Source organism: Ambystoma mexicanum, chromosome 12 (assembly GCF_040938575.1).
Source record: "Ambystoma mexicanum isolate Mex_15411 chromosome 12, UKY_AmexF1_1, whole genome shotgun sequence".
Taxonomy (NCBI): domain Eukaryota; kingdom Metazoa; phylum Chordata; class Amphibia; order Caudata; family Ambystomatidae; genus Ambystoma; species Ambystoma mexicanum.
The window spans coordinates 309,010,647-309,030,769 of record NC_090936.1 but is presented as its reverse complement, the minus strand read 5'-3'; positions in this window follow the sequence as shown (position 1 = coordinate 309,030,769).

The window sequence follows — 20,123 nt, the reverse complement described above, 5'->3', positions numbered from 1 at the left end:
AATATGTACAGTTCCAGTTACTCTCAGGTATTTACAGTAGTCTGGATGACAGGACAAGGACAGGGACAGGTAGTACAGTACACATGAAGGAGAAGACCCACCGGCCATCCACTCACTCCAGCTCAGGCCCCCAACTGACTCACTCAGAACATTCATACACTGATGCACTCAACATTCTCCTGGCTGCATCATACATCACCTTCTATGGCAATCACTCCAGGCCAGTGACAATGTACAAGACTATATATAACAGGATCCAAGGACAAAATTGTTCGTAATAGTACCTGATATGGCAACATTCTTAATGTTGTGATCTTGAGCATGCATGACCTCATAGAGTCACCTTCATTGCTCCGGTCTGGGAATTGCATTATTCAATTAGACAGAGGGTGCTGAGGCGTCAAGCCTATAATTGACTTGTATAAAACAAAGAAGAGAAACTGAATTCTATGTAAGTAGTGTAGCAAGTTTGGAAAGGATAATTATATTAGACGTTCAAAGGAATGAACATTACAAGGTGGACTCCCATATGTTCTGGGTGCACGGTTACTTACCCGTCAGTGTTGAAGCTCTGTGGTGCAAATTGTTGTTATACCCAAAGTGTTACAGCAGCATTGTTTGTCTGAAAAGACAAGACCATTTTGGAACGCTTTTGTCTAGATCTATCCGCAACTTACGTGTATAAAGCTATAATGTGTCAGACATTGTGGTAATTACCTCGGCTTCAAAACACAAGATTGTTGCTGTTGAGAAAATGCCTGGGTGTGCAAAATCGTATTCTGGCTTCATACAATTGCAGTCCATTTTGGAACGAATTTGTCTAGATCTATCTGCAACTTACGTGTATGAAGCTATAATGTGTCAGACATTGTGGTAATTACCTCGGCTTCAAAACACAAGATTGTTGCTGTTGAGAAAATGCCTGCATGTGCACAATCGTATTCTGGCTTCATACAATTGCAGCCTCTTGTTGACTTTTATCATGTTAAAAATGCCTGCGTGTGCACAATCGTATTCTGGCTTCATACAATTGCAGTCTCTTGTTGACTTTTATCATGTTAAACTATCGACGGTGTGTTCGTTCACCTCGCAAGACATAGACTGAACTTGTCAGCCATCTTGGTAGAGTATAAAAATGCTTGTAACGGAACTGTTGCAAGAGCTGTCTTTCTTTGTTATGTTTGATCACACACGGATTGAACTAAATTGTCTGGATGGAGAAACAGGCATGTAGTTTGGGTGTGACGTGCCCTATTATTGCAGTATCTTCCCAAGATACTTTCAAAGAAAGGCAGATTAATTTGCTCTGAATCGTTATTTAGTTGAAATACATGCCCTCTGTGGTATTTGGTGTCTATGAAGCCTCTAATACAATTGAAATTTGGCAGACTCAGCAGGGTTAATATGGTAGTAACTGGGGGAACATTCAATAAAACATCTTCATAAAGTGTGTCTGCTGAAAATAACAATTTGGGCAAATTCTGCATGCGGGTTTTCATTTCGGTAATAAAGTTATGCAGCTTATGTGTTCATTCAATCCTGTAATGTATGTGTTCAGGTGGAAAATCCAATGCTGTTCAAGTTTAAATAGCCTGTTTGACACGGAAAAATTGTTGGCATCTGGAATCAACCTCTTGGTCACAAAACACCTCAAGTAATTTTCAGTTTGAGCATGTTCATAAAACTGCCTAAGAAGAGGATCATGCATGTTTCTTTTTTTAATTTTGGACCGGTGTTCAGCGTTTCGTGTATTCATTGGGCATGTGGTCATGCCAATGTTCCAACAGTCGCATGGGAAGATGATTGCATATATCGATTTCTTGATTTGGCAGGAGGTGTAATTTTCCATCATCCAATGAAAGCTATTATGAAAGAATTCTGTTGTTTTGGTTGTGAACTTATGTGTTGTACAGAGGCCACAAAGGTAATACCCCTTGGTAATTGTAGTCTGGGAGGCCAATGGTTGTATGACGTTCTGTGGCTTGTTTTTTGTTTGTTGAACTGCTGTCACCAGTTTGTCCCTTAGGTTGTAGCCTCTCTTAAGCGCAAACAAAAGATGCAACTCTGCTATTGTGGTCAGGTTTAGTTTTGTGCAATATTTGCGAACACGCTTTTTCAGGCCTGGAGTAAACCAATAAAAAGTGTTTACACAAACACAGATTGAATTATTCTCTGTCTGTTTCGTTATATTGAAAAGAGTTTTCCTTTCAATGCACCATGTGTTGCATAGGTGCCTTTCAAATATCCAATAAATACAATAAAATTGAAATACCCTATACCCTTTTGGACGTTTCTTTAAAAGGCGAAGAGGCTATCCTCTTTCCCGAAATGTCATTTTTATTTCTTCTGCCTGTGATTATGATAGTCTTGTTTATTGGTACAATTATGCAGGAAGTGCAAACACTGGCTTAATGGTAAATAATCTCTTATATGTCTCAGATGCTGGCTCGTGTATTGCAAAAGAGTGTTTCTGTCTGTTGTTTTTTTTCGAAAAAGAATCTTTGATAGCCCGTTACCAACTGCATAATTCATCAAATCCAAGAATGGTACTTCAAGTGCATTCCAATTCATTGTAAACTTTAATGGGTTGATTCATGGAACAAACGTGCACCGAAAATCCCAGCGCAAGCAGGCGCAAGGTGGCGCAAGCGTGAGAAATCAAGCGCACACGCATGCGTGCGATACAAGGAAGGCGCTGCGCTAGTTTCCCGCTGGTCGTGCGCCAAATCCACGCATGTCTCACACGGGCACATGTGTCATCAAACGGCGTGCGCTACGTGCACAGCAAAAGCGCACAAAGCGCAGCGCACACAACAAAAGTGGGCGGAACAGTGGGCGTAACACACGGAATGGGGAACAACCCGTGAAAAAGAAGGCGTAACTGGGGAAGTACTGCAGGGAACTATACGGAATGCCCACACGCACGCGAACAACCCGTATTCATGGATTCGAATACGGGAAACTCGCGCGCGGCAAAAGACGCGCACAGGCGTCAACGCGTCCGCCATACGAAGGCAGGTGGAAGCATCCCCGCGCACAGTATAAAAGTGCGCGCAAACAACAAACATGTATATACAGCTACGATGAATGCCCCATTTGTCGCAGCACTGATCGTGGGACACCGCAGGAGGAGGAGAATAGCCAGGGCACGCATTTTCTCACCACGGACAAGCCTTTTTGGGATGCCTGACGACCAGGTCTGTAAGGATATTTGGCGTGTTACAGCACAGAGTACAGCACTACTGCACAGGTAGCATTTTTTTTGATGCAGCATCACCACATGGGTGTGGTGCATTGCTATATGTGTTGCCAGAGTAACATGGACATATAAGTAAAGACAGGCTATTCAGTCGAAAACGATTTTTACATATAAGATGCAAATCTATTTTTACAGTTAAAAGCACACATGTGCACATTCAAAATGCACACTATTTTTCACCTGAAATGCCTATGTTGCAAGAGACACATTTGAAAATTAATAACTAACCTTATTAATAACTAACCTGACTAATAAAACTTCATTTAACATAACCCACTATTAAAAATGTGTCTCCACTGCAGAATTAGGCCTACTCTGAAAGTGAACTTTTAAACGCACATTCATTTTTTTTTTCTCTGCTGCTCTGTCCACATAACTACAGGAAGCAAAGAGCTTGAAGGAACAGGAAATCAGTTTGTTACAATTGCCACTGTAGAAGTGAGCCATTGTGTAGTGAGGGAGGAGATGACATGATTGATTCTGATTGGAGCAGCGTCATAGCAAGTATCATGCTAGAGGCTGTGATTAGAACTTTGCTGGAGAAGCTTGAGGGGAGGGGGAGAACAATCGAGATCTTGCAGAACTGGGAGAAGGACCTGTTTCCTGGCTGGGGCATTCCTGCTGCAAAAGCTGAGAGTTCCAGGCAATAACCCCGGTTTGAGAACGGCAGACGCTTTTTCTCACTGGGGTTGATTTTCAAGGGAGCCAAATTCAGAAAGAGAATAGCCGAAGGAAACTCATGCTGAACAGATAAGGTAATTATAGAAGCGAGTGGGAGCTGTGCGAAAGTGTGCGAAACTGTTCAGTCAGTGTATTAAAGGGAGTCTCAGTCTCTTATCAGCATATTTAATGTTACCAATTGAATATATTCTCGCAGCTCTCTGTTCATTTTATCACAAATAATGTTGTACCATTTCATTTATTTCTGTAAAAAAAGTTGAACTGTGTTTAAAAGAAATTTCTATAATACAAAAACATTTGAAAACAGATAGCTAGTGTGTATTATTTCTCTCTTTCATTTTGCAAGGGGAAAGGTTTAAACGTGGGGAGATTTTTAAACAGTGTAATTGTCATTTTAAAGCAGATGTGTGCATGATTCTATTCAGAATGGACAGTTGTGAGTGACTGTTTGTAGCATAGCCTGTTGGAGGTACATGAGTCAACGGGAAGAGGGACTCTCTGGACATAGTTCCCCACCGTATATAAGGTAGTGGAAATTACCACAAAAATACCACAATAGCCCATGGTGGCACACAACACTAACACTGAAAATGTGGTATCCCTAAAATGTAGGCCTGAGGTCTCTCTAGTGATCAAGAACAATCTAGATAAAAAACAAGGGATGTTGGATATTGGGGCCACAAATAAACCAACCACTATACCAACCACACAACTATCGTGCATACCATCTAAATAGGTCTGAATTCTGAAATAATGCAATGTATTATTGTCATGTGTGACCCAATATGAATACAGAGAGTGATTATTGCTAAAGGTATTTTGGCGGTAAGAAAATACTGCAAAGCCCCAAATATCCACAAAATGCCCAACATATTTATGGTGCATTGCAGGCCGGGAAAGTGATCATAGAGTACCTACTGGGTGTGGCAAGCGTGTCTCACACTGCCATTTGCACATTAAAGGGAACCCATTTTATAATAGCAGTGTGCCACTAAAAACGAATTTTAGAATGTCACAAAGGGAAACCACATTTTCAGACCTAGTGCAATATTTAGAGGCAAAGTTGTTTGCACATGGGACGTGGTCGTCGAACAGCACCTTAGAATGGCGTGACCGCATTCAGGGTGAGGTGCAGAAAGAAAAACTAGACAATATTTTTGCAGAAGGCAGCATAAGTCAGGTCTGCCAGACAAGATTATTGAATGCAGCCGATAAAAGCGCAGAGAAAGACTGTTTAATACGGCTATGCGGAAAAATATGGTTTATTTTGAATGAGTCCCTGCGAATGCAGGAAAATGATACCCAGCTAATTAACAGGTTAAAGACTGAATTAGATGGGGCAAGTAAAAATCAGGAAATGTTAAGAGCAGAATTGGATGTATGCCAAAAAGACATGCAGTTAAAATGCAGGGATTTTGATTCTCAATTGTGCAAAAGCAAGAAACAGTTTGAAGACAGTGAGCAAGAATTGGTACATTTAAAAGCTTTAGTGGACCACATTAGGCAAGATAAAGATTAAGTTATTTCTGAAATGCAGATTTTACAAAAAGAACATTGTGAAAAAGAATGCGATCTCCAGAGTGCAGAACAAGAAATGATTAAAATGACTCAAGAAAGAGACAAGAGAAATAAAGAGTTCAATGAATGCCAAATGCAAATGTGCGACATGCAGGAGGTGATTAATAAGATGAGTGATGAAAACAACTATTTGCAAAATGAAGCAAACAGACTCCTTAAAAAGTGTAAGGACTTAGAACAGCAAATGTGCATTCCCAAGTCCCAGGAGAGGCGGCAGGGTACCACATTCAATGAAGTGGAGGTGAATTCTAGTTCTGCCCAAAGAGCTAGTGCTCCAGTGTCTGGGCCGGTGACTGAACTTGGTTGCAGCGCCCTTGGGGGATTTGATACTCCCATTGGGGGCAGCCACCAATCTCATACACCTGAAAACAGGATTGAATCACAAAGTAGTGCAATTCCATGCACTGCAACAAGTAGCCCCATAAAAAAAATGAAATCCATTAAAGCCCTGATCAAACCATTTAAAAAGGGAGGTGAATGCTGCATTGAGGATCATTTAGAAGCGGTGCATGACATTTTTAAAGCACTCCAGATACCTAAGGAACAGTACAGACAATATTTTCATTTAACTTTAGATGCCCCGACGGCCAGCATCATAAGGGGATTAAATGAACAGCAGAATATGACCTGGGTGGAGTTTGAAAAATAAATTAGGCGTCATTTTTCTCCTTTTCAGTCATTGCAGGAGGCAAAGAAAGTCGCTTAAACAATCACTGCTGGACCTAATACATCCCCTCACCAATTTTTACAAGACTTAAAAAGAGCATTTTCTCGCTTTGATGTATCTTTTGACCCAAATTCCAATGAGTTTAAAACTGCATACTTCTATGGGCTACAGAAAGACATCATATCCCAATTGGTCCGTGAATTTGACCGTGACAAGTCCCTTGAATGGATTGTACATCAAAGCACAAAACTATATGAGGTACTCTATTGTCAGGGTAGATAAAGTGATAAAATTAAAGATACTAGACCTAAATCTAAAGAACCCTCAGCCACAGTAATGGAAATCAGGTCAGCCAAAATGTCCCTTGATTCTGCTCAAAGCCAAGGTAAAAATAATGTGACACCTGAACAAAGGGGTAATCAACAAAGATCGCCATTCCCTGTACCAATGTTCCAATCACATGATCCTAGTAATAGGGAGAGCTACATCAGCCCTAGGTATTTAGGGGACAGACCCCGGGTAGGATATCGGCCTGATATGGCAGGTACGAACAATAACCAGAGACAAAATCAAGATCAAAGAAATGATGGTCCCTACCAGTCATTGGGGACACAGAGCAGATTTGATCCCAACACCATGATATATGGTAATCAGGATAGACCCCGATATGTGGATCGATTTACTGATAATGGAAATCAACATAGGGGCCAGTACCCACAATCTGAGAGACAGGATATGAGGCAAAACATGAACTACAATCCACGTCAGTACAATGATTCCCCACCAGGGGACTATAATCAAAGGATGGGTGCACCCCGCTCCCCTCCACAAATGAATCAAGAGTTCAGAAACCATCCCAACCGATATCAAGCACCTGAGAGGTATCAGAATAGATCCAATCAGGGGGAAAACAACCAATATCGACCTAGGCCACAGAAAGAGGATTCTAGAGAGATGGAAAGGTTCCAGTGCCTTGAGGCCCAAGTGAAAATGTTAGCTGAGCAAATAGGAAAGCTCTATACAGCGCAAAAACCACCTTCCAAAGAGGGGGCTGATGGCCATAGCAATGACCGGGGGGCTTCCGAAAAGTGACTAAGTACTCATGATAACTGCAGTGCCAAAATGACAGATTGCTCTGATATAATTTTGCATAACGACTCTGAGATGCCTAATGAATTAAAAATGAAAGTGCCAGTAAATGAACATGTGACAGAAAGTGCAAATACTTCTAAAAAAGAGGTACGGTTTAACCTAGAGCTAAATAAAACAGCAAAGATTTGCACAAATGAAAAAGAAACATTAGGAATTCCAAAAGAAGAAAGGGACAGATTTAAGAAAAATGACTCATGCATGGGGAATACCAGTGAACAGGGAGTAAGTGGGGATGCTATAGCTCCTTCCCTGGGCAAGCAAAACAATGACCAAACACAGGCAGAAAAAGGGAATACTCAAAAGGAGGGTACAAGTCAATCACCTGAAGAATTCTTTGAGCCACATATTTTTGAAGAGGCTGAAAGGGCTGGTATCACACTAAATGATCACAAATGCACAGAATTAAAAAATGACAAATTGCTGTATGATGTTGTTACACATGTTCAGTTGGAAGGTTGTAATGTGGTCTCTGATGTTACCCAGATGGATGGGCGAACAGTGGCCACACTCCAAAAAACCTCTGATCATGGAGAAATGAATAAAGTCTCTCGCGCAGAAATGGGTAAAAAGGAGGGAAAAATGTCTTTCCATTTACCAATGTGCTTAGCCCAAAGTGAAAAGGCCTGAGAAAGGTGAGCCCTGAAATTAGTAAGAATTCACACTTCTTATGTGTATTAGAGGAAGTTGAGGACAGATATTATGCACCCATCACTGTAGAAGAAAAATGCCACACCTTTGCTATGATTGACACAGGCGCACAGGCCACAATTATGTCCAAGGAGCTGGTAAAGAGTATCAACGAAGGGAGACCCCCACAGAGTCAGATCACAGTAAAGGAAAATCAAGGTCCAGTGCATAACTTTAATGGGGAGGAGGTGCCCATCATAGGTGTAACTGAGGTTGACATAAAAATAGGAAAGCACAGAATGAAACAAGAGGTATTGATCACATCTATTTGTGAAATTCCATTTCTGATGGGGACAGATTGCCTGAAAAGATTGTCTCCTCTCATAGATGGGGTGAATGGAGTGCTGTGGTCCTTAACCAAAAAAACCATTGAGGCCTATGAAACTAAAATCACAAAACAGCAACATAAATGAATGTCACACAGTTGCCAAAACAAATGATGCTGTGGAGGTATATCTCCAGAATAGTTGCATACCTAGTGTCACTGTTATATTAATGTGTCAAGACAAAATGCAGAGCGACAATGAAAAACTACCTGTACAAATATACTTGGACCCAAGGAAAAATTGGCAGACTGCCATAGATGAGCACACATTACGTTTTTATTTAAAAGAGAAAACATGCAAACAGAATATTGCTCCTAAAACAGATTCAGAAAAACACATTACCACTCTGGCAGAAATACACATGGAAGATGAGCAACCATGGGTTCATGTTGGTATAAATGACTATTTTAAAACAATAAAAGCCACTTTAGCTCTTGGACATGAAAGGAGTTTCATTAATGAGAAATTATTGCAAAAAATAATGGAGAGGGAAGAAATCCCGAAATGTAGGATTAAAAACCAATATGTTTCTGGGTTGGACAGTCCAGACTTTGAAAACCGAATTGCAGGCAGATGCATGCTTAAAATTAGCATTGGGCAGAAAACAATTTACCATAATGTATGGATAGTGAGTGGAGCACAAAATGAATTTTACATGGGCAATGACATAATGCTCAGAATGTGTATGGTGTTAGATTTCCTTAATCAAAAAATATGGTCACGCCTAGGTGGTCCGGCACCTGAATTTGAAGACAAAAGAAGGGCTTATCATTGTGCACAACTGGTTCCTTATGCAATCGAATTACAGATGAGGAAAGATACTATTATTCCTGCATTTACAAAACAGTTTGCAATAACACTGAAATGCAAAAATGGACAGCAGATGAAAGACTCTGATGCATTTGTATGCCTGAATGAATCCATAAAACAGCAAGGCCTGTATTATGAATACATTCCATTGGTAGATATTGGTGAAGGATCTGTAAAAATTATGGTAAATAATAAAGGTTGTCAGGATATTCATTTAGAGGAAAACTCCCCATTAGGAATGGCCATACAAAAATCACATTATACGGCAGATTTAAATAACATGGTGATTGGAAATATCCCTGAAAAGTATGTAGATGCGAAGGGTGAGTTGCCAGAACACCTGGACTCTCAGCCCAAAGGAATATTTAAAATTAATTCTGTGTATCCTTATGATTCAAATGAGACAGTGTGCTGCCATCAAGAGGATTGCATAATATTTAATTTAAATGAAAATGAAACAGAAAATCAGCCCATTGAAGTGGAAGCTGATATGCCAAAATATTTAAAAGTGGCAGCTTTACAAAAACACACAGCCACACAGTTAGAGGAAAGCGCTGAGATTCCCTTACCAGAAGATTTTCCAGAATTTTCCAAAATGGTAGAAGAGCAGATCTCCTTAGCGGATGCGTGTGACAGCAATGAGGATAGGGACAATCTGAGGGAGATATTTATGGAGTTTAAGGATGTATTTGCAAAAGATGCTTATGATTGTGGTTTAACTGATTTACATGTGGCCACACTACCAGAAGGGTGTAGCAGAAGTCCAGTGTTTGTACGCCAGTATAGACTACCCATGGCATGTTTAGAATCATTGGGAGAGATTATTAAAAATTTGGAATCGCGGGGAATCATCAGGCCAATTCATTGCACATCCAATACACCTATTTTAGGTGTGTTAAAGCCAAATGGTCAATGGCGGCTATGTGCAGACTTGAGAGAGTTAAATAAAAGAGTACCAGTATCTAGATTGCCACTGCCATTCATTGATCAGGGCCTAGCTCAGGTACATGGTTCAAAAGTATTTATCACATTAGATCTCACCTCTGGATATTGGTGCGTGCCATTGGCAGAGGAGATTCAGAATTTATTTTCCTTTACATTTGACAGGACTCAATATGCCTGGCTTAGAGCTCCGTTCGGGTACATCAATAGTGGGAGTGAATTTGGCATATTTTTGAGAAAGGCCATGCAGCGGAAAGAGGAACAATAGTTTACGTGGACGATGTCCTGATAAAAAGTGAGGGCCTGAAAAGCCATTTTGATAAATAAGACATGTGCTTGGCCAATTGCAGAAAGCAGGCGCCAAAGTATCTTTGCAAAAAGCACAATGGTGCAAGAAAAAAGTGAACTTTCTAGGGCATGAAGTGACTGAACATGGGCTAAATCCACAAAAGAAGAAAATAGAGGCCATGCAAAGATTAAAAGATCCTAAAAATGTGAAAGGAGTAAAAAGTTTATTAGGGATGACAGGCTATAACAGAAAGTTCATTGAAAATTATGCAGAAATCACTCATCCATTGACTAAACTGCTTAAACTGAATACTCCCTGGAAATGGGAAAAAGAGCAGTCTGATGCAGTGGCTAAATTAAAGGAATGTCTTGTAAAGGCACCATGTTTAGCATATCCCATAAAGGACAGGGATTTCTTTATAGAAATAGGTTTTTCTGAACATTGTATGTCAGCAGTGTTATCACAAAAACACAATTTGAATCACAAAACCATTGCCTATGCAAGTAAGGCATTTTCCCAAGTTGAAATGAAATTTAATGAATGTGAAAAGGCCCTATTAACCACTGTGTGGGCGCTACAACATTTCCGCCCCATTGTTCAGGGAGAAAAGGTGATTATTGAAACAAATCATCAACCTTTGCAATTTTTAGAGAGTAACCGAATTAGATCAGGTAATCTAGCGCAGTCCAGAATCACTTCATGGACGCCGGCATTACAAGGTTTTCCTGTAGAAGTGAGATATTGACAAAATAAAAAGAACCCAATTGCTCAAGGGTTAGCTGACTTACATGACTGCGCAGCTGAACAAATACCAAATGAAATGGAAGTGGAAACTAGTTTGCAGGAATTTGAACAATCACCACACAAAGCTTTTGATGAAAAAACATGCAAGGATTTGCCAACTGTATATGTGGATGGTTGTGCTTTTCACATTGAAAATGACAGTAATAAACAATTAGTGGCAGGAATAGGAAATGTCTGGTTGAAATGTGAAGGCGTCCCCAGTATAGGGATGAGGATTGGAGCTAGGAGCAGTCAGGTGGCGGAATTGGCAGCCGTTTATAAAGCAATTGCTACTGCAGTTGATAAAAAGTTCAGTGAAATTGTCCTGGTGACTGATTCTGACTATGCACGGAATAGCTTTGTGGAGTATTTGCCTGGTTGGAAAGCAAGAGGCATGGTTACATACAACAAAAAGCCACTTAAACATGGAAAAATGATACCAGCCATAGACAAATTGGTGTCAAAGAATAATTTAACAATATACTGGAGAAAAATTCGTGGGCATTTAAAAACACCAGGAGAGGATAAGGAGGGAAATGATAAGGCAGACCACCTGGCTAAGATTGGGGCTGTTATGGGAGAATTGCTACCTATTGATTATTTAATGGGTGAAATACAAATTGATGCAGTAACACGTTCTAAAGCACCAAAGGAGGTAGATCAATCAGTGGTACAGTGGAGTCATGACACGCCAGACCAAGATTTGATTGAGGCACAAAAGAATGATCGAATTTTGGGAATCCATTATAATCATTTGATAGATCCTGAACAAAATCCTTTAACAGAAAATGATTGTATGGGAAAAGAAGAGTTGAGGGTGCTATTAAAGAACAAAACACGAATTAGATTACAGGATGGACTCATGATTAGAGAGTCCATAACAGGACAAATACAGTGGGTGGTACTCCTTTCATTCAGAGGGCTAATGCTACACCATGCACATGATGCCATAACTGCAGGCCATAGAGGTTCACAAAAACATTAGGAATACTAAAAGATTATGCTTACTGGCCACATATGTCCCAAGATGTGGAATTATATACTAGAGGATGTCTAGTATGCGCCCAATTTAAACCTGCTTCACCAATGCATAGAGCCCCATTAATGAAAAGAGGCCTAACTCTTCCATGGTCAGATTTGCAAATAGACTATGTAGGGCCTTTAAAAAGGTCGAGCAGAGGAAACCGTTATATTTTAAGTGTAGTATGTTTGATGTCAAAGTGGATTGAATGCCTTCCTGCACCAGATTGTAGTGCGCAAACAGCAGCCACATTGCTGGTGAACCATGTGTTCTCAAGGTTTGGGTTGCCACAAAGAATTGAGTCAGACAGAGGAAGTCACTTCACAAGTATTCTAATGAGTAAGGTATGGCAAATACTGGGTGTGAAAAGAAAACTACATATTGCATATCGGGCGGCCTCTTCAGGTGGAGTTGAACGAAGCAATAGGTCTGTTGTGGATATTTTAAAGAAATCCGTGGCAGAAGCAGGTTCCAGCTGGGATTTACGTTTACCATTGGTTTTGATGGCAATCAGATCAACTCCTGCCAAAGCAACAGGTGTTAGCCCCCATGAGGTCTTGAGAGGTAGGAAAATGGTGTTACCACAACACCTACTATACAGAACACATGAGCAAACACTTGTGAGTGCATCCACAGTTCATGAATATATTGATGAACTGAGGAGGCATTTGCAACATGCATTTGCTTTTGTGCAGAGAAATCTGGAAAGAGCTGCTGACAGCGCAAAGTCTTATTATGATAAAAAGACATCAGTAAAGGAATACAGTGTAGGGGATCAGGTGTACAAGTTTCATTTTGGAAAAAGTAAACAGAAAAATTCGAAATTTCTAGCAGCCTGGCAGGGGCCATTTCGAATTATAGATAAGGTCTCTCCTGTGGTTTATAAAATTTTGAAAAATGAAGGTGAAACGGCGATAGAGCAGTTTGTCCATGTAAATCAGATCAAACCATGCCATCCCAGACACGAGATCAGGCGGCTTGAGCATGTAGAAACAGAAAGACCTGGGGCTACTACCCACTGATGCACACAATACAACATAAAGTCCCTTGAACACAAAAAGAGAAAATAAATGGATACAATCAGGAGGCAGTGACAGAGAAGTTAAAAAGTTGATTGTTATAATGGCACACAAACACTGTAATATATGTAAAAATATATAATATAAAATAAGTAAATAAATAAATAAATAAATAGATATATATAATGGAAGCTCATGGTTGGTGTGCAGAGAGAAAATGTATTAAATATTGAATGTTGTTTTATATATGCTTGTTTTCTTTTTAACTTGTGTTTAATTTCAGGAAAAAAAAAAACAAAAAACAAAATGTTTTTACCAAGCATGTTTTATTTTTGGAAAAAGGGTGAAGTTAGTATTGTGCAATATACTTAATCTGTTTCTTTTCTATTTTGGTTTAGAACATTAACTATTTATACCGGAGGTCACGGGAGACAATGGAGTCCTGGAGCCCACGTGGACGGATTCCGGGAAAGCCCCAAAGAGGGGTGAAGACCAAGGCTGCAAAGCGATCAGCATTGAAGATAATACCGATGATATGGTTAAAGATAATGATATTTGGAGGGATCTTCAGGAATTCAGAAGCACAGGTTGTCATTGAACCTGGACCAGCATCTGGTATCGCGGTGGAAGAGGCACCAGGATTCATCATGAGTGATAGAAGGATGATTTTCCAAAATATCTACATACCATTGAATCCTGAGATTTTGATTGAAAAACATTTGAACAATACCGGAATTAAGATTGAACAGACTAAAGAGTGGCTGGAAATAAGAAAAGAGGACACTAAGCAGTCAATAAGAGATACATTAATGCAGTTGGAGAAAACATTTGTGAATTCAGCAGACATTAAGAAGAGGAGAGGAAAGAGAGGTGCGGTGATGCTCATGATATCATTGGTAATGTCTATAGTTGGACCCATAATAGGTACCACAATATCAACAGCCAATTCTATTTCGGTAGGAACACTGGGTACTAAAGCGCAACAACTGAGTATTGACCTAGAAATAATACAAAAAACATTAGATGGGATTAGAGGGGGACTGGATGAACAAGTACGATTCATAAATGAAACTGCAGTCATTCTAAATGAACAAGCGGATGTGATGCAACGGGCGACTAAAATAATACTTAAGCATGACAGAACTTTAAATGAAATATTGAACATAATGAGTCCTGTTGATAGACTATTAACGAATTATATGAGATAAGTTCAAACTGCAGTTTCACAATTGATTCAAGGACATATCCCCTTGTATTTTGTTTCGCAAGATATTATTCGTCAAATGATAGAAAGATTGACCAGGAGGGGAATTGATATGATACAGGTAAAAATTGCATCTCAACAGTGGGCGTAACACACGGAATGGGGAACAACGCGTGAAAAAGAAGGCGTAACTGGGGAAGTACTGCAGGGAACTATACGGAACGCCCACACGCACGCAAACAACCCGTATTCATGGATTCGAATACGGGAAACCCGCGCGCGGCAAAAGACGCGCACAGGCGTCAAGGCGTCCGCCACACGAAGGCAGGTGGAAGCATCCCCGCGCACAGTATAAAAGTGCGCGCAAACAACAAACATGTATATACAGCTACGATGAATGCCCCATTTGTCTCAGCACTGATCGTGGGACACCGCAGGAGGAGAAGAATAGCCAGGGCATGCATTTTCTCACCACGGACAAGCCTTTTGGGATGCCTGACGACCAGGTCTACGGCAGGTATAGGTTTCCACCCCATATCATCCTAGACCTGGTCAGGGAGTGGGAAGATGACCTTACATCCCCCACCCTTTGCTCCCAAGCATTGAGCCCCTTGGAGAAGGTGCTCAATGTCCTGCATTTTTTGGCCGCTGGGTCATTTCAGCGGACCACTGCCATAGTGGGGGGGGTCTCACAGGCCACGCAGACATGCTGCCTACACCAGGTCTTGGCAATCATGACAGCACGCCCCTCAGTCCGCAGGCACATATACATGCCCAGAACACCCGCAGAAAGGCAGGCCGTTGTCCTGGATTTTTACAGGGTGGCACACTTCCCCAAAGTGCTCAGTGCCATAGATTGCACCCATGTGGCCCTACGTCCACCTAGGGCCACTGAGCACATCTATCGAAACCGCAAGCACTGGCATTCCATCAACGTACAGGTGGTATGCGATGCAAAGGGAATCATCACCTCTGTCTATGCAAACTACCCTGGCTTCACCCATGACAGTTTCATATACAGAATGTCCGCCCTGAGCCGGGCCCTGGAAGCTGGGCAGCATAGCGACACATGGCTCCTAGGTGAGTACAAATGCCCTTGCACATGCATGCATGTCACCCACACACACACACACATATATACACAAACCCCAATAATCACAACCATTTTCACCTCCCCAGGGGACAGTGCCTACCCTCTGAGCAACCACATAATGACACCAATCCGGAACCCCACCACACCACCCCAGGTAAGATACAACGTGGCCCATATTGCAACCAGGGCCATAGTGGAGCGCACATTCGGAGTGCTCAAGTCACGCTTCCGCTCCCTTGACCGCTCTGGCGGGCAGCTACTCTATGCACCCCCAGTAGTGTGCAGGATCATTGTGGCAGCATGTGTCCTGCACAATGTTGCAACACGGCAGGGCGTACTGGTGGACATGGTGGTGCCCCCACATCCCCAACCACAGGCACAGGCGCTGCCCATGGGAGGGGATAGGGCACGTGACGAGGAAGGCCGGACCCAGCTTGTGGCCACATTTTTCACCTAAACTCCCACCCCTGCGGAGTGCACACAGGCCTGTCACATATCAGGTGACAATCGATGATGACAAAGAGACAGTCAACTGTCACAACCTTACCACCCTGAGATTGTTGCCATGTAAGTGCCACATTGTGTTCATCCCTAGCTACTTAAACACAAGCTATCCTGTGTGACCAAAAGGCACACATATGATATATGATATGATATGATATGATATGACATTTGTAATGCGCCTATACACAAGTGTTTCAAGGCGCGACGAGGCAGGGAGGGGGTAACAAGGGAAGACAGACACCGATCCTACTAGGCCAGGTGTCATTTAGATCGTGCAAGTGCAGGGGTAGGGAGAAGGGAAAAGCGCAAGGGGAAGGGGAGGGGGGGAGAGTGCAGCACAGTGTAAGTAGAATAAAAAATAAATAAATAGGCCAGCTGGTGGCAAGTGCAAAGGTAAGTGCAGACAAGTGCTGGGAAGGGGGGGCTGTAGGGATACAGAGACAGTCCCGCAGTGCAGGGGTTGCCAGGGAGGCAGTGCAAGTGGAGAGTGGCTGGGCCAGGGACCGAGGTCGGTGAGAGTGGCCCAGTTGCAGATTCAGTGCAGTTTCAGTGAAGAAATTAGCAAGGGAGAGGGAGAGAGAAAACAGAAGCAAAGAGAAAGGTGTTGAGGTGCTTCCGGAACCGGAGATGGTTCTCCTCAAGTTTCAGGGAGGCAGGAAGGCTGTTCCAGAGGGAGGCCCCTGCCGCGGAGAGAGATCTACCCCCAGCTCGTTGCTTTGAGAAGCGGCTGACCCTGACATGCAAGGTGTGTATCACACATACCTGCAAAACAGGCCATGACCATCACTGTTATGTCACTCAAACCCTCCCAAACCACAACATGACATGGCAAGCAATATCCATACACCAACACAATACCAATAAGGTACACATAGCCATGTGAAAAATGTAAATTGGCATCAGACAATGATGCCTGACATGGAATCAGATGAAATGACTGACCAACAATCTTCCACCCAAAATAAGTCATTCCCAAATGCATCACAAAAGTAGTAGCCGCAACATAACAATGAATGCCTGTCTACATGCACATTGTGCATTGCAAAATCAACGCTGCAGCTTCTGTGTGCTGTGTCCAACTCCTGCAACACACTGCTCAGTGCACAGCACAGTGAACAGCCATTGTGTGTGATGCACACCCTGAGCATCACATCTAAGCGACAAACCACATCAAAAAGCAAATTAGGCGTGTACAGGATCCATAATTGGTCACAGAACATGTGCTGCAGGGACACAGTGGGCAGCAGAAGGCAAACAGAGTGTACACGTGGATATCGAAGGGTGGTTGTACATGTAGTGCATCATAGTGCGAGTGTGCGGGTCAGTAAGGACATGCACTCAACATATGCATGTGCAATCAAGTGACCATCAGTGTCCTCTACACATCACATGTGAACATTCACCATGTGTACACCCCAGCATGTCAAACCACAACTATCCCCTCAAACCTGAAAGGTAAACACAACACATGAACATGCATTGATCAGCAGAACACATCATGTACATAGGATACCACAATTATAATGTCAGGGTTCTCATCACACTGCAGGGCAAGGCAACTATCAACAACAAAACACCCCCCCGTCCCTCACAAATGACCATGACCCACTGAACAACTGCACCTGGGTCATGGAGCCTTCAACCCTCAATTTCACCTTGCCACAGGATCACCCTTCCCTTTCGTCACCATATCCCACCTTGTGTGTAAAAAATTGCCTGCACCCTCAGAGTCCACCTTCATTTGCAAAGACACAAAATCCAAGGCAGAAAAACGAACCAGAACAGCCTCAAGTAGATGACTTGAAGTAGCAGTACCTCACAAAGGCCAAGTACTACCACAATGATGTAACAACCAAGGTAGCACAGTAAAAAAATGTGACAACAGGATGTGAACCATGTGTGGTACATAACATAGAATGATGCACCACAAACAGATGTGTACTGTCACAGCTCCCGTGTACAGGCGCAGGAGTGGCACGAACCAACCACCCCCACCGTGGCCTGGGTGCCTGCAAGGTCAAACTCACACAGGCCTCTGAGACCCTGGTGGGGAAGGAGGGTCAGGGATATGTAGTCGGAACAGGCGTTGGCATACTGGATAACTGGAATGAGGGGCAAGAGAGGGGAGTAGGAATGACACGTGAAAGTAGGGAATGCACTAAAATGTAGTACTTACATTAACACATACACAATCATAACAAACTTGTACATCATTGTCAGGGCCTTCCGGAGTCCAGGCGCAGGAGTTGCATGAACCAACCACCCCCTCTAGGGTTTTGGCACCTGCAAGCTTGGGGATTACACAGGCATGCGCAACCCCAGCGGGGAAAGAGGGTTAGGGAACGTTGGTTGGATAGGTATGGGAAGCAGGAACACCGGGTAGAGGGTACAGGGTTTAGAATTGGATAGGACTCGGGGTGATTAGGGAAATAAAAACATACCAAATTGAATTACACATTCATCCATGCATCAGTGCACCCCCCAGCAAGCCTGTGTAGAGCAGTTTGAAAGAAAAACAACAAGACACTCAGCTCTGGTTTTGAGTGCTGGCCTCCTGCCTGCGCACTCTCAGGTCCGGTTACAGAAGCACTTCAATGCTGCAAAGAGAGCCACAGTTAATAATCTGTGTGTGCCCATAACACACAAACACACCACCAAATATGCCCCATAGCAACAAACTACTCTACAAACAGACAATCTGATGTGGATGCTTCGTACCCATATGTAACATTCCCCCTGTGATGGTTCATACACAGTCAATGCAGTAAGTCAGGCGCTGGTGGGTGCCTGGCAAATGGAACACCAATGTGTCACGATTCACACAACATGCAATGTTCCCTAGGTAAGCAGACAGACGCATATAGCAAGGTATGACTTCAGAAAAAGTCGGGTCCCACCATGACCCGAGTCTGTCCCTTGCTGTATGTCCCTGTGAGCTGCTCTTTTCCATGTCTCGAAAGGCTACATGGGTGATACAAGTGCCTCAATGGCACATGGTGGACCGGAGGGTATGTGCCACTGCCCCTGCAGGTGCCCCAGACAACCTTACAATCAACTAGCCATCAGTCCACCAACACATCTGAGCTGTATTGTGCGCTTCAACACCAATATTCGTCCAAGCTCACCGTCAGTGCTGCTACTAAGCCTGCATGTGCAACTGGCCTGATGGAAGCTTTGCTGTGTTGTGGCCCCCCTGTGCGGCTCACATTGCCTGGAGTCCCTTGAAACATGTCAGCAGTTCTAGGATGTATGTCTGCAATCCCTGTGCCTCTGCTTGCGCACACATGTGCATGTGGGCACCAACAAACGTTTTCAGAATCCAGACGTCCAATGGGCCATGTCTGCTGGCAAAGGTGGTCTGGAGGCTCATCCCCCTGCAGAAAGGGCATGAAACACATGATTAATGTTTTAGAGTCATCTGTGTGTGTCTCTTCATGCATCTCATTACTGGACCATGCCAGAGACGTACATCAGAAATCAAACCATCAGTCCGTCTTTCATATCCAAAGTGTGGAACACATTATCTACGGCATGAATTGCAACAAGCACGTGTACAGTAAAGATAAGAAACATACTACACAATGCATAGCAATGAATGTACACATTAATCATGAAACACCCCATCTAGCAAAAGCAGAACAGTGGTCAATAACACCGCAATCATCCCCACTAGGGGTGTTAACACAAGTTACACAGCACCAGACATGCCACAGATATGACAGTCCAAAGCCCTGTTGTAATAGGCTGTTAAACCGAACCATCCTTGCGAGCCCATGGATAAGGGAAGCAGGAGTGGCATATGTGAGTGAAGGACCCCAAGCAGCAAACACATACACAAGACAAGCCTGAAGGGCCCAGCTGGAACAGACAGTGGATGCTTTCAAAAGCCACAAAGCACAGCACCATCACATGAAAGCACAATAGACAAGCAATTTTAAACTATATTAACTAATTACACTAACTATGAAAAACCTACATTACCTAATTAAACTAACTATCAAACAGAAACTTAACTAACTAAACTAAAAGAAAAATTAAAAATGGCCACATATGACCTGGGGGGGGAGGCACCCAGGAGGGGGGAGGTACAGGGTGCTGCTCAACACCC